We start from the raw sequence: 14901 nt of genomic DNA, 5'->3' as shown, positions 1-14901 counted from the left end.
CTGCTGCCCGGACTCTTGACTGACCACATCTTACCCTGACCAATAGGGGACTGTCCCACTCGCGGGGGAGGCTGGGAAGTAGGAGCCGCCATACCTGTTACCCGCTCCACAGGCTCTCGGCGCAGTCCCGAGCCTCCTTCCCACATTCCACCTGCCGACCCAACAACAGGGGGGCCCAGTCTCAGTGGAGGGTGGAAGCGCCGCCATCATCTGACTTTACGCCGTGCGCACGCGCGAGACTGGGCGCTCGCATGGCCGGTTCCGACACGCCGTAGGGGTGTGATGACGTCATGCGCGATGACGCCCACACGATGGATGACGTCACTGGATCCCGGCTGGTCAGGCAGGGCCCTTACGCCGTGACGTCTATCGCTGCGTGATGACGCCAAGCTGTTCCCCCGGCCTGCGCCTGTGGTTGAGGCCCAGCCTGAAGCCCCGGGCCCGGGACCAGCATGGAGCCGGCGGCAGTCGTTGTAAGTACCGCCAGCCGCCTCTCCGCTCATCCCACATCATCAGGGGCCTGGCTGCTTCCGGGTGGAAACCGCGCCAGCAGCGGGGCCTGTCCCGGGGTTAGAGAGCCGGGCCCCGGGGGGAGGCTGACACCCGGGAGCCGGGCCCCGGGCCCTGGGGAGGGGGGAGGGGGAGAGGCTGACACCCTGGAGCTGGGAACCGGGCCCCGGGGGGGAGGCTGACACCCTGGAGCTGGGAGCCGGGCCCCGGGGGGGAGGCTGACACCCTGGAGCTGGGAGCCGGGCCCCGGGGGGGAGGCTGACACCCGGGAGCCGGGCCCCGGTGGGTGGGGGGGGTGGGGTTGGGGGGGTGGGGGGGGGTGGGGGGGGTTGGGGGTGGGGGGGGTTGGGGGTGGGGGGGGGGGTGGGGGGGGTTGGGGGTGGGGGGGGGGGTGGGGGTGGGGGGGGGGGTGGGGGTGGGGGGGGTGGGAGGGGGGTGGGGGGTGGGGGTTCGGGGGGGGGTGGGGGTGGGGGGGGGTGGGGGTGGGGGGGGTGGGAGGGGGGTGGGGGGTGGGGGTTCGGGGGGGGGTGGGGGTGGGGGGGGGTGGGGGTGGGGGGGGTGGGAGGGGGGTGGGGGGTGGGGGTTCGGGGGGGGGGTGGGGGGGGGTTGGGTGGGGGGTGGGGGTTCGGGGGGGTGGGTCGGGGGGGTGGGGGGGGTTCGGGGGGGGGGGTTCGGGGGGTGGGGGGGGGGGTGGGGGGTGGGGTGGGGGGGGGGTGGGGGTTGAGTGGGGTTGGGGTTGGGGTGGGGAGGGGGCATTTCTGGTAGGCAGCACCGGGTACCCAGCTCTGGGCAGTTGCACTGGGAGAGCTGCCGGGTGGGAAGGTATCCGCCCTGTCAGCCCCTTCTCCTGGTGCTGGGGGCCTTTGCCCAGCACAACTTCTTGTCTCGGTCAATATCCTCCCTCACCCAACACCATCCACACAGATGGACCATACTTTACTTAATTGCTATTTCTGGGATCTTGCTGTACATTGGCCGTTACATGTTGAAAATGTTCATTCCTGAGATTTAGGGTCACTGGCTACTCCATCCCTAGTTGCCCCTTGAGAAGGTGGTGGTGAGCTGGCTTCTTGAACCGCTGCAGTCCATGTGGTGTAGGTACATACACAGTGCTGTTAGGGAGGGAGTTCTAGGATTTTAACCCGGCGATAATGAAAGAACAGTGATATAGCTTATAATGAGTGGCTTGAAGGGGGACATACAGGTGGCAGTGTTCCCAAGCACCTGCTGCCCTTGTCCTTCTGGATGGTTGAGGTCACGGGCTTGCAACATGCTGTTGAAGAAGCCATGGTGAGTTGCTGCAGTGCCTCTTGTAGATGGTACACACTGCTGCCACTGTCCATCGGTGGGGGAGGGAATGGATGTTGAATGTTGGTGGATGAGGTGCCAATCAAATGGGATTCTTGGGTCTTGTTGGATCTGCATTCATCCAGGCAAATGGATAGTATTCCATCACATTCCTGACTTGTGCCTTGCAGATGGTGGACAGGCTTTGAGCAGTAGGAGTTGAGTTATTTGCTGCAGGATTCCCAGCCTCTGACCTGCTCTTCTGGCCACAGTATTTATATAGTTAGTCTAGTTCAGTTTCTGGTCAATGGTAACCCCCCAGGATGTTGATAGTGGGGGATTCAGTGATAGTAATGCCATGGAATGTTTAAGGGAGATGGTTCGATTCTCTCTTATTGGAGATGACCATTGCATGGCACTTCTGTGGCACAAATGTTACTTGCCACTTGTCAGCCCAATTCTGAATATTGTCCAGTCTTGCTGCATTTGAACACACTGCATCAGTATCTGAGGAATCATGAATGGAATTGAACTCTGTGCAGTCATCAAATTTGCTGACAAAACAGAGACTTCACTTCAGAAGTGGCTTTGTTATCTTTGAAAAGCTTTGAAATGTCTTGTGGAATGAAAGGCATTATATTAAGGCAAGCTCTTTAATTCTTAAGACAGACTCTCCACTTTGAACCAACCAGGCTAAAAAATCTTTGAGAAAACAATTAGGCGCAAGCAAATGTAATTGATGGTGATTATTTCTGTGGTTGCTCAGTTATAACCAATGATTGTCCTATGCAATACTTGTCGTTGCACAGTGTAGTCTACAGGTGATGTCTGATTAGACAATTGAGGATAATAGGATCAGCACCACAGGTATCAATCAATGCCCTTTCTAAATTTGTACATTCTATCCTAATCTTTACATAAGTTGTTTTCAAATCAATTTATTTTACATTACTTTCTTTCCAAATGCATTTCACAAGATAATTACAATTTGTTCAATTCCATTTCTCCATTGCACCAATCTTTTTTCCCCACCACCGTCCCCTCCCCCCAGCCCACCCCCACAAGGGCCATCTGTCACTTGTTCACGTTGTTCTTTCCAGAGTGCTTACCCTTGTCCTGCTATCATTATATTCTGCTTTCTGACCTTAACGCCACCATCAGGGCCTCCTTTAGCCTGTACCACTGTCATTAACACCCCTTTGTCCTTTTGTTTATGATATCTCTGGCAATCTCTCCTTTGCCCCCACCTATCACCGGCCTTCTATCCAGCTTCACCTGCTCCAACCCCTCTTAAACAGTATAAATTTCATCACATTTTACCTCCCATTAGCTCGAAGAAGAGTCATACGGACGGTCTACAGATGCTGTTTGACCTGCTGAGTTTTTCCAGCATTTTCTGTTTTTGTTTATGAAAGGGAAACTGTGTTTGATGGGTCTGTTAGAGCAGCACTTCCTAAATTAGTTTCCAATACAACTTGGTTATAACACTTGAAAATTAATGTGGTCCCAACACCAACAAAAACAAAACAGCAAAAAAGCTGCATAGTAACATTCAGTATATAATAAAATTTGCATATTACAGGTCAACATACAATCACAAAATCACAGAATTTTAACAGCACAGAAGGAGGCCGTCATGTCTGCACCGGTTCTCCAAATGAGCATTATGACCAAGGGCCATTGCCCTGCCATTTCCCCGTCCCCCTGCACATTGTTTCTATTCAAATAATCATCTAATGCCCTCTTGAATGCTTCGATTGAACCTGCCTCCACCACACTTCCAGGCAGTGCATTCCAGAGCCAAACCACTTGTGTGAAAAAGTTTTTTCTCACATCATGTTTTAGCAAATCACTTTAAATCTGTGCCCTCTCGTTCTTGATCCTTTTACGAGTGGGAACAGTTTCTCCCTATCTACTCTGTCCAGTCCCCTCATGATTTTGAACATCTCTATCAAATCTCCTCTCAGTCGCCTTCTCTCCAAGGAGAACAGTCCCAACCTCTCCAATCTATCTTCATAGCTAAAGTTTCTCATCCCTGGAACCATTCTTGTAAATCTCTTCTGCACTCTCTCCAATGTGTTCACATCCTTCCTATAATGTGGTGCCCAGAACTGTACACAATGTTCCAGCTGAGGTCTAACAAGTGACTTATAAATTCAGCATAACCTCTCTCCTCTTGTACTCTATGCCCCTATTAATAAAGCCCAGGATACTTTATGCTTTATTAATTGATCAGTCCACCTGTCCTGCCACCTTCAATGATCTATGCACATATACACTCAGGTCTTTCTGCTTCGGCACCCTCTTCAAAATTTCACCCCTTATTTTATATTGCCTGTCCATGTTCTTACTACAAAAGTGCATCACCTCACACTTCTCTGCATTGAACTTCATCTGCCACCTATCTACCCACTCCACCAACTTGTCTATGTCCTCTTGAAGTTCCACAACGTCCTCCTCACAGTTCACAACACTCCCAAGCTTCATATCATCCGCAAACTTTGAAATTGTCCCCTGCGTACCAAGATCTAGATCATTAATATATATCAGGAAAAGCAAGAGTCCCAATACCGACCCCTGGGGAACTCCACTACAAACCTTCCTCCAGCCTGAAAAATATCCATTGACCATTACCCTCTGCTTCCTATTTTTTCAGCCAACTTTGTATTCATATTGCTACTGTCCCTTTTATTCCATGAGCAATAGCTTTTCTCACAAGTCTGTTGTGTGGCACTGTGTCAAATGCCTTTTGAAAGTCCATGTACATCACATCAACAGCATTATCCTCAGCCACCTTTTCTGTTACCTCTTCAAAAAACTCCAAGTTAGTTAAATACAATTTCCCCTTTAGAAATCCATGCTGGCTGTTCCTTATCAACCCATATTTTCCCATGTGACTACTAATTCTATCCCGAATAATTGTCTCTAGAATCTTGCCCACCACTGGAGTTAAACTGACTGGCCTGTAATTTCTGGGCTTACAACCTGTTTTGAACAAGGGTGTAATGTTTGCAATTCTCCAGTCCTCTGTCACCTTCCCTGAGTCCAGGGAGGACTGAAAGATTATGGCCAGTGCCCCTGCAATTTGTACTCTCACTTCCTTCAATGTCCTTGTTTGCATTTCATCCTGTCCCAGTGCCTTGTCAACTTTAAGTACCGACAGTCTATTCAATGCTTCTTCCTTATAAATTTTGAACCCTTCTACATTACATGTACATAATACATTATATAAATATGGAAATCTGTGCTTTTAAAGTACCTTGTAAAAATGTTGTTATTTTATGTACTCAGCAGTCCATTACTTCACCTGAGCTGCTCCAGCTCATGGACCATAACCAGGAAGTAGTGGAAGCACGGGTTGACTGTCTTGAGGTGGCTGATGCTGGAAGCCAGGTCGTTCCAGGGCTGGGCTCAGACAGGCTGCAGTTCAGCAGTGGAGATGTTGCATGGTCGGGGCCAGGCTTTGAGAGTCAGTGAGAGAGAGACCAGCAGGGCAAGGGGAAGGCCAGGCTCCTCCTGGGCCTTGGTGCTGGTACAGGGTGCAGTCTCAGAGAAGTGAGTGCTCGTGACCCCATTTGCTGTTTCTTTTGACCCCAACATCTTTCGGTTTGGGAATCGGTGTGTTAGAGTTTTTTGAGGTTACGACTAGCAGGTTAGCAAGGTAGGTAACCAGTGGATGTAATATACTTAGATTGTCAGAAGGCATTTGATAAGATGCCACACAAAAGGTTATTGCATTAGGGCCACAGGATAGGGATAATATATCAACATAAATTTGAGATTGGGGAACATGGAAAGCAGGGACTAGGAATAAAGATGTCATTTCTGGGAGGACAGGCTGACTAGTAAATTGCCTCAAGCACCACCTCTGGAACCCCAGCTATTCCCAATCTCAGATCAAGCGACACAGTAATGTATCTAAATTTGCTGATGATACAAAGCTAGATGAGAAGTTAAGCTATGAGGAGAATGTAAAGAGGCTGCAAAGAGATTTAAACCAATGAAGTAACTTGGCAGACAGAGTACATGTGGAGATGTATGAAACTATTTGCTTTGGTAGGAAGAATGGAAAAGTAGAATAACTTTTTGAGAGACTAGTTAAAGTTTGTATTTGAAGAGATTTGGGTGGTCATGCTGATACACAAGCGATTAGGAAGGCAAACGGTATCTTTGCATATATTGCAAGGGGTATGCAGTATAAGAGCAAGGAAGTTTTGTTGCATTGTACAGGGCCTTGGTGAGACTACACCTGGAGAATTGTGTACGGTTTTGGTTGCCTTGCCTTAGAGGACATATGAACATACAATTAGAGTCAGGAGCAGGTCACTGGACCCCTCTAACCTGCTCCGCCAGTCAATAAATTCATGGCTGAGCTGAAAACACTCTCTTCACTCCCCACACCCTTTAATATCCCACCCAGTCTAATCCCACTCTCCTCACTCCCCATTCCCTTTAATATCCCACCCAGTCTAATCCCACTCTCCTCACTCCCCATTCCCTTTAATATCCCACCCAGTCTAATCCCACTCTCCTCACTCCCCATTCCCTTTTACATCCCACCCAATCTAATCCCATTCTCCTCACTCCCCATTCCCTTTTACATCCCACCCAGTCTAATCCCACTCTCCTCACTCCCCATTCCCTTTTACATCCCACCCAGTCTAATCCCACTCTCCCGCTCACTCCCCACAAAGTTTAATATCCCACTCTCTATATTCCCACTGTCCTCACTGGTGTAATCCCAGGAATGCAGACGTATGTCCTCTGAGAAGATTGCAGTCTGTAGCCTCCCGTTGATAGAAGTTTAAAGCAATTGCTTGTAGAAGTGTGTGTCTTGCTCAGTCACTTAAGAGGACATTAGATTGAACCATGTAGTGTGCAGCTGGACAACATTAACCCAGAACAGGTTGGTGTAACAGGTTCCTTTCCCTGAAGAATGAGTAGCTGAGTCCTTAGAGCAATGCAATCATTTCATGGTCTTTTTTCTGGTGCCAGCCCACAGATTTCTTCAGTTTAGTTTCATGAGAATTAAAACCGTGATCTCTGGGTTGCTCGTCCAATGCCGGAACCAACAGATTACTCTCAAATAAGTAAAATTACTTACTCCTCAAATACTCCTGGGGTTAGGGTCTATAGATGAGGAATAAATTCCACTGTTATGAAAGTGATCATTTTTCATGAGTGAGGGTTGGTGAACTATTTGGCATTGCGGGTATCATAGTGCAGCCTGATCTTGTAGTCTTATATGCAGACGTGGGTTCTAATGATGGATTGCGGGTTTTGGAATAGTAATCTAGAATAGGTGAACATCAATGACTGGATGAAAAAGACCAAGGTGGATCTAATTCACCTACCATTAAGGCAGGAAGAATGAAAAAACAGAGTATTACTTAAAAGGAAAAGGACTGCAGAATTCCAAGGTGCAAATGGATTTAGGTGCTTTTTAAAAATTCATTCCCGGGATGTGGGCTTCGCTGACTAGACCAGCATTTATTGCCCATCCATAATTGTCCTTGAGAAGGTGGTGGTGAGCTGCCTTCTTGAACCGCTGCAGCCCATGTGGTGTAGGTACACCCACAGTGCTGTTAGGGAGGGAGTTCCAGGATTTTGACCCAGTGACAGTGAAGGAACGGCGATATATTTCCAAGTCAGGATGGTGAATGGCTTGGAGGGGAAATTCCAGGCGGTGGTGTTCCCATCTATATGCTGCCCTTGTCCTTCCAGATGGTAGTGGTCGGGGGTTTGGAAGGTTCTTGTGCACGAGTCACAACAAAGTTAGTACGCAGTTACAGCAAGTAATTAATAAGGCTAATGGAATGCTATCCTTTATTACAACAGGAATTGAACATAAAAGTAAGGATGTTATGCTTCAGTTATACAGGGCATTGGTGAGACCACATCTCGAATACTGTGTGCAGTTTTGGTCTCTTTCTTTAAGGAAGGATGTAAATGCATTGGGGGCGGTTCAAAGGAAGTTTACTAGATTGATACCTGGAATGAGTGGGTTGTTTTATGAGGAAAGGTTGGACAGACTGGGCTTGTTTCCACTGGAGTTTGGAAGAGTGAGGGGTGACTTGATTAAGTATATAAGATCCTGAATGGTATTGACAAAGTGGACGTAGAAAGGATGTTTCTTCTTGTCGGTGAGTTCAGAACTAGGGGTCCATGGAACCATAGAAAAGTTACAGCACAGAAGGATGCCATTCGGCCCATCTTGTCCATGCCAGCCCAAGGACACCCAGGTGCCCTTTCTAATCCCACCTTCCTGCACCCGGCCCATAGCCCTGCAGCTTACAGCACTTAAGGTGCAGATCCAGGTACTTTTTACAAGAATTTAGAGTTTCTGCCTCTACCACCAACTTGGGCAGCGAGTTCCAGACACCCACTACCCTCTGCATAAAAAAATTCTTCCTCATGTCCCCCCTACACCTCTGCCACTTATCTTGAATCTATGTCCCCTGGTTCTAGAATTCTCCACCAAGGGAAACAATTTTATCCTGTCCACTCTATCTATTCCCCTCATAATTTTGTACACCTCAATCAAGTCACCTCTCAGCCTTCTTTGTTCTAAGGAAAATAACCCCAACCTATCCAACCTCTCCTCGTAGCTACACTTTTCTAACCCTGGCAACATTCTTGTAAACCTCCTCTGCACTCTCTCCAGAGTTATTACGTCCTTCCTGTAATGTGGTGACCAGAACTGCACACAATACTCCAGTTGTGGCCTCACCAGTGTTTTATACAATTCCAACATTATATCCTTACTTTTATATTCTATACTTCTGCCAATGAAGGAGAGCATTCCATATGCCTTCTTTACAACCTTGTCTACTTGAACTGCTGCCTTCAGGGACCTGTATACTTGTACACCAAGATCTCTCACTTCATCTACCCCTCTTAGTATATGCCCATTTATTGTGTAATCCCTGTAACTGTTTGACCTCCCTCCCTAAATGTATGACCTCACACTTCTCTATGTTAAAATCCATCTGCCACTTTACCGCCCACTCCACCAACCCATCTATATCGTTTTGGAGATTATGGCTATCCTCTACACTATCCACTACTCGGCCAATCTTTGTGTCATCTGCAAATTTCCCAATCGTGCCCCCCAAGTTCAGGTCCAAATCGTTAATATATAACACAAACAGCAAGGGTCCCAACACCGAGCCCTGTGGAACACCACTTGAGACAACTTTCCATTCGCAAGGGCATCCATCGACCATTACCCTTTGTTTCCTGTTACAAAGCTAATCTTTTATCCAGTTTGCCACATTACCCTGAATTCCATGGGCTTTTACTTTCCTGACCAATCAGCCATGTGGGACCTTGTCAAATGCTAAAATCCATGTACACAACATCGACTGCACTACCTTCATCAACCCTTCTTGTCACTTCCTCAAAGAATTCAATCAAATTTATGAGGCAAGACCTTCCTTTGACAAATCCATGCTGACCATCCCTGACTAGTCCATGCCTTTCCAAATGACAGTTAATCCTATCTCCCAGGATTGATTCTACTAATTTGCTCACCACTGATGTAAGACTAACTGGCCTATAATTGTTTGGCATTTCCTTTGATCCCTTTTTAAACAATGGAACTACGTTTGCATTTCTCCAGTCCTCCGGTACCTCCCCTGTATCTAGTGAGGATTGGAAAATCATCCTCAGAGCATCTGCTATCTCGTCCCTGACTTCCTTCAGCAGCCTCGGAAACAATCCATCTGGCCCTGGGGACTTATCAACTTTCAAGGATTTCAACCCTTCGAGTACTTCCTCTCCCTTTATGACTATCACGTCCAATATCTCGCAGTGTTCCTCCTGGACTACTATATCTACATCCTCCCTTTCCTTTGTAAACACAGAAACAAAATATTCATTCAAAACCCTTCCCACAGCCTCTGCATCTACACACAAGTTTCCATCTTCATCTCTGATAGGTCCCACTTTTTCCTTAACTAACCTTTTAGCATTAATGTATTGGTAAAACATCTTTGGGTTATCTTTAACGTTACTTGCTAATCTTTTTCTTGACCTCTCTTTGATTTCCTTATTTCCTTTTTTACTTCATCCCTGCACTTCCTATATTCGTCTAGGCTATCAGCAGTGCTTAGTTCTTTGTGCCTATCGTACGCTTTCTTTTTCTGTTTGATCTTCCCCTGTATTCCTCTAGAAAACCGGGGGGTCTAGATTTGGCAGTACCACTCTTATTTTTGTAGGGGACATGTCTGCTTTGTACAATTAGGATCTTGCTTTTTAGTGCTTCCCACTGGTTTTCCACTGTTTTATCCTCCAGCAGTGCTGTCCAGTCCACCTCAGCCAAGTCCCTTCTCATTTCTGCAAAATTTGCCTTCCCCCAGTTCAAGATTTTTACTCCTGCCTTATCTCTGTCCTTTTCCATGGTGATGCTAAATCTAACTGAATTGTGATCACTGTCCCCAATATGGTCGCCAACTGTCACTTCACCCAATTGCCCTTCTTCGTTCCCCAAGACAAGGTCTAGAATTGCATCTCCTCTCATTGGGTTTGTCCCTGTTTTAAAATTATGGCTCGCCCTTTTAGGACAGAGATGAGGAGAATTTTTATTCTGTGGTTTGTGCAACCTTGGAACTCTGCCTCAGAAGGTGGTGGAGGCGGGGTCATTGAATATTTTTAAGGCAGGGGTAGATAGATTCTTGTTGGGCAAGGGAATCAAAGGTCATTGGAGGTAGATGGGAAGTTGGAACTCAACACAAACAGGTCAGCCATGATCTTATTGAATGGCGGAGCAGGCTCGAGGGGCTGGAATGGCCTACTCCTACTATTTCATATGTTCGTAGCCTCATAGTCACATGACACAATAATTGAAATATTGACCAATCACAGTGATCAATCTCTTATCAATGAGTCTACAACAGACCCAGACATGAAGAAAATCCCCAGTGGGGGAGAGATTTGAGAACCATATGTCCAAGGTTACCTGTTCCTCCTGAGCCCACTCCACCCAGCATTACCTCCGCTCCCCAATCACTCTCATGTTGTGTCCAAAAAGATTTTTTCTGAACGAAATCCAATTTGCATTTGAACGAATACTAACTCCTTCCACCCTCTCTCAAGGAAACCTAATTCATAGATTGGCCACTCACTCACTGAGATATTATTCCTACAGGTTTGTTTTGAATTTTCCCCCCTCCGAGCTCTGGTTCTCCTTTTGTGGACAAGGTGAGACAGCTGGTCATGGCTGACATTATCCAGTCTCTTAGAATCCAGAAAAACTACTATCTTATCACATCTCCACATTCTCCATTCCAGTGAGAACATGCCCAATGTAGACACTCGCTCCTCCTAACACAACTCTCCATTCCATCAATCATCCTAGTCACTCTCTTCATCAATAACTGTGATTTCCTTTCTTTACTGTTGTGACCAGAACTATTACAGTATTCTGCATTCATTCACACCAATGTCGCAGCAAAATGTTACTATTGAAGATCAATATTGAACTTTTAATAAATGCCCACATCTGAAATTCTTTATTCCCCAGGCAGTGTTGTGATAGATTCAGTTTACTGTCATTATCCACGCCCCCTCCCTGTTTTTCCACTTTTCATTGAAGTCATGGGCTCCTCCTGGATGTTTTTGTTTTCGTCTGAAGCATTTTGCATTTTTCAACAGCAAATTTCATCTGTCTAATCCTCCTGTAGTTTATCCCCCCCCCACTGCCCTCAGCTTTGCAGTCTACTATCATTACCTTTGTGCCACATGCAAATTTGGAGCTGCCGTATTGCGTCCACTTCTGGGCACCACACTTTAGAAAGAATGTCAAAGCCTCTTGGTCTGTGTTTTGAGTGGCTCTCAACAACTCCTGGCTCCGCTCCTGAATTCACACCAACTCCTGGGCTCGATCAGAAGTTGGTCAGCTAACTGCACCACCCAACATATGCCACTAGATGGAGCCTGGCCAATCTAAAAATACTGTGTTCTGAGCTGTAATTTTTGAAAAAGAATTTAATTTGTACATTGTATTTTTTATATTTAGTGATGTATTTCATTTTGCAAGTTATATCAGCTGGGAATGCACATTTCTGCATGTATATGGTACAGTATTTCAACTTGTACATTGTTTTTTTTGTGCCGGAAATGTTTGAAGGAACCTAACTCTGGCTTTAACATTGAACCTGTGATTCACTCAAAGTTGCGATTTTCAGGAACTCAAGTTACAGTAGAAGTCCTCAATTAGAATTATGAAGATATTAAATATAAGGTCACAAAACAGACCTCCTGTAGGACCCCACTCAGACTGATTACAATCCCTATATCATCACCCTCTGGCTCCTATCAGTCAACCAACTGTGTCCAGTGTAACACAGACAAAAATAGCTGGAAAAACTCAGCAGGTCTGACAGCATCTGCGGAGAGGGATACAGTTAACGTTTCGAGTCTGTGTGACTCTTCATCGGAACTAAAGAGAAATAGAAATGTGGTGAAATATAAGCTGTTTAAGGGGGGTTGGGACAGGTAGAGCTGGATAGAGGGCCAGTGAGAGGTGGAGGCAAAGGAGAGATTGCCAAAGATGTCATAGACAAAATGACAAAGGGATGTTGACGGTGGCGATATTATCTAAAGGATGTGCTAATGGGGACATTAAGGGTAGAAAGCGGGATGAGCAAGGTACAGATAGCCCTAGTGGGGGTGGGGTAGGGGGAAGGGATCGAAATGGGCTAAAAGGTGGAGATAAAACAATGGATGGAAATAAATTTTTAAAATAATAATAGAAATGGGTGGGAAAAAATATATATATAATAATTATTAGAAAAAAGGAGATCAAAAAGCGGGTGAGGAGGGAGGAGAGAGCTCATGATCTGAAGTTGTTGAACTCAATATTCAGTCCGGAAGGCTGTAAAGTGCCTAGTCGGAAGATGAGCTGCTCTTCCTCCAGTTTGCATTGAGTTTCACTGGAACAATGCAGCAAGCCAAGGATGGACATGTGGGCAAGAGAGCAGGGTGGAGTGTTGAAATGGCAAGCGACAGGGAGGCCTGGGTCATGCTTGCAGACATACCGAAGGTGTTCTGCAAAGCGGTCACCCAGTCTGCGTTTGGTCTCTCCAATGTAGAGGAAACCGCATTGGGAGCAGTGAATGCAGTAGTCTAAATTGAGGGATGTGCAAGTGAAATGCTGCTTCACTTGAAAGGAGTGTTTGGGCTCTTGGACAGTGAGGAGAGGGGAAGTAAAGGGGCAGTTGTTGCATCTTCTGCGGTTGCATGGGAAGGTGCCGTGGGTGTGGGTTGAGGTGTAGGGGGTGATGAAGGAGTGGACCAGGGTGTCCCGGAGGGAACGATCCCTACGGAATGCCATCGGGGGGTGAAGGGAAGATGTGTTTGGTGGTGGCATCATGCTGGAAATGGCGGAGGATGATCCTTTGAATGCGGAGGCTGGTGGGGTGATAAGTGAGGACAAGGGGGACCCTATCATGGCTCTGGGAGGGAGAGGAAGGTGTGAGGGCGGATGCGCGGGAGATGGGCTGGACACGGTTGAGGACCCTGTCAACCACCGTGGGTGGAAAACCTCGGTTAAGGAAGAAGGAGGACATGTCAGACGAACTGTTTTTGAAAGTGGCATCATCAGAACAGATGCGACGGAGGCGAAGGAACTGAGAGAATGGGATGGAGTCCTTACAGGAAGCGGGGTGTGAGGAGCTGTAGTCAAGGTAGCTGTGGGAGTCGGTAGGCTTGTAATGGATATTGGTGGATAGTCTATCACCAGAAATTGAGACAGAGAGGTCAAGGAAGGGAAGGGAAGTGTCAGTAATTATAAATAATTAATAACAACAGCAGAAGGTGCAACAGCTGAATTGGAAAAATGTATTAATTTTTGTTCCAATCTCCACCCCTCCATCATTTTCACATGGTCCATCTCTGACACTTCCCTTCCCTTCCTTGACCCCTCAGTCTCAATTTCTAGTGATAGACTATCCATCAATTTTCATTACAAGCCTGCCGACTCCCACAGCTACCTCGACTACAGCTCCTCACACCCCGCTTCCTGTAAGGACTCCATCCCATTCTCTCAGTTCCTTCACCTCCGTCGCATCTGTTCTGATGATGCCACTTTCCAAAATAGTTCTTTTGACATCTTCCTTCTTCCTTAACCGAGGTTTTCCACCCATGGTGGTTGACAGGGCCCTCAACCGTGTCTGGCCCATCTCCCACTCATCCGCCCTCACACCTTCCTCTCTCTCCCAGAGCCATGATAGGGTCCCCCTTGTCTTCACTTATCACCCCACCAGCCTCCGCATTCAAAGGATCATCCTCCGCCAACTCCAGCATGATGCCACCACCAAACACATCTTCCCTTCACCCCCCTGATGGCATTCCGTAGGGATCATTCCCTCCGGGACACCCTGGTCCACTCCTCCATCACCCCCCTACCCCTCAACACCCTCCCACGACACCTTCCCATGCAACCGCAGAAGGTGCAACACCTGCCCCTTTACCTCCTCACCGTCCAAGGGCCCAAACACTCCTTTCAAGTGAAGCAGCATTTCACTTGCACTTCCCTCAATTTAGTCTACTGCATTCGCTGCTCCCAATGCGGTTTCCTCTACATTGGAGAGACCAAACACAGACTGGGTGACCGCTTTGCGGAACACCTTCGGTATGTCCGCAAGCATGACCCAGACCTCCCTGTCGCTTGCCATTTCAACACTCCACCCTGCTCTCATGCCCACATGTCCGTCCTTGGCCTGCTGCAATGTTCCAGTGAAGCTCAATGCAAACTGGAGGAACAGCACCTCATCTTCCGACTAGGCACTTTACAGCCTTCCGGGCTGAATATTGAGTTCAACAACTTCAGATCATGAACTCTCTCCTCCCTCCTCATCCCTTTTTGATCCCCTTTTTTCTAATAATTATTAGATATTCTTATATATATTTTTTTTTCTTTTTCCACCTATTTCTATTATTATTTAAAAAATTTATTTCTATCCATTGTTTTATCTCCACCTTTTAGCCCATTTCGATCCCTTCCCCCTACCCCACCCCCACTAGGGCTATCTGTACCTTGCTCGTCCTGCTTTCTACCCTTAATGTCCCCATTAGCACATCCTTTAGCTAATATCGCCACCG

The 14901-nt window shown here is 47.2% G+C and overlaps 1 protein-coding gene across 4 annotated transcripts in view; it reads left to right on the top strand.

Annotated features, from left to right (window-relative positions):
* The first annotated feature begins 354 nt into the window (after nucleotides 1-354).
* tmub1 (transmembrane and ubiquitin-like domain containing 1) overlaps nucleotides 355-14901 on the top strand; it is a 31044-nt gene continuing 16497 nt past the window's right edge. For 3 of the 4 annotated variants that reach the window (XM_078541201.1, XM_078541202.1, XM_078541199.1), the window contains exon 1: nucleotides 379-473. The gene's annotated coding sequence lies outside the window, so the exon portion shown is untranslated. Of the gene's footprint in view, nucleotides 474-14901 lie in introns of all 4 variants that reach the window. The other variant, XM_078541200.1, reaches the window with a different exon arrangement.

Source organism: Cetorhinus maximus, chromosome 4 (assembly GCF_964194155.1).
Source record: "Cetorhinus maximus chromosome 4, sCetMax3.hap1.1, whole genome shotgun sequence".
Lineage (NCBI taxonomy): Eukaryota > Metazoa > Chordata > Chondrichthyes > Lamniformes > Cetorhinidae > Cetorhinus > Cetorhinus maximus.
This window is presented reverse-complemented; position numbering and strand designations above follow the sequence as displayed.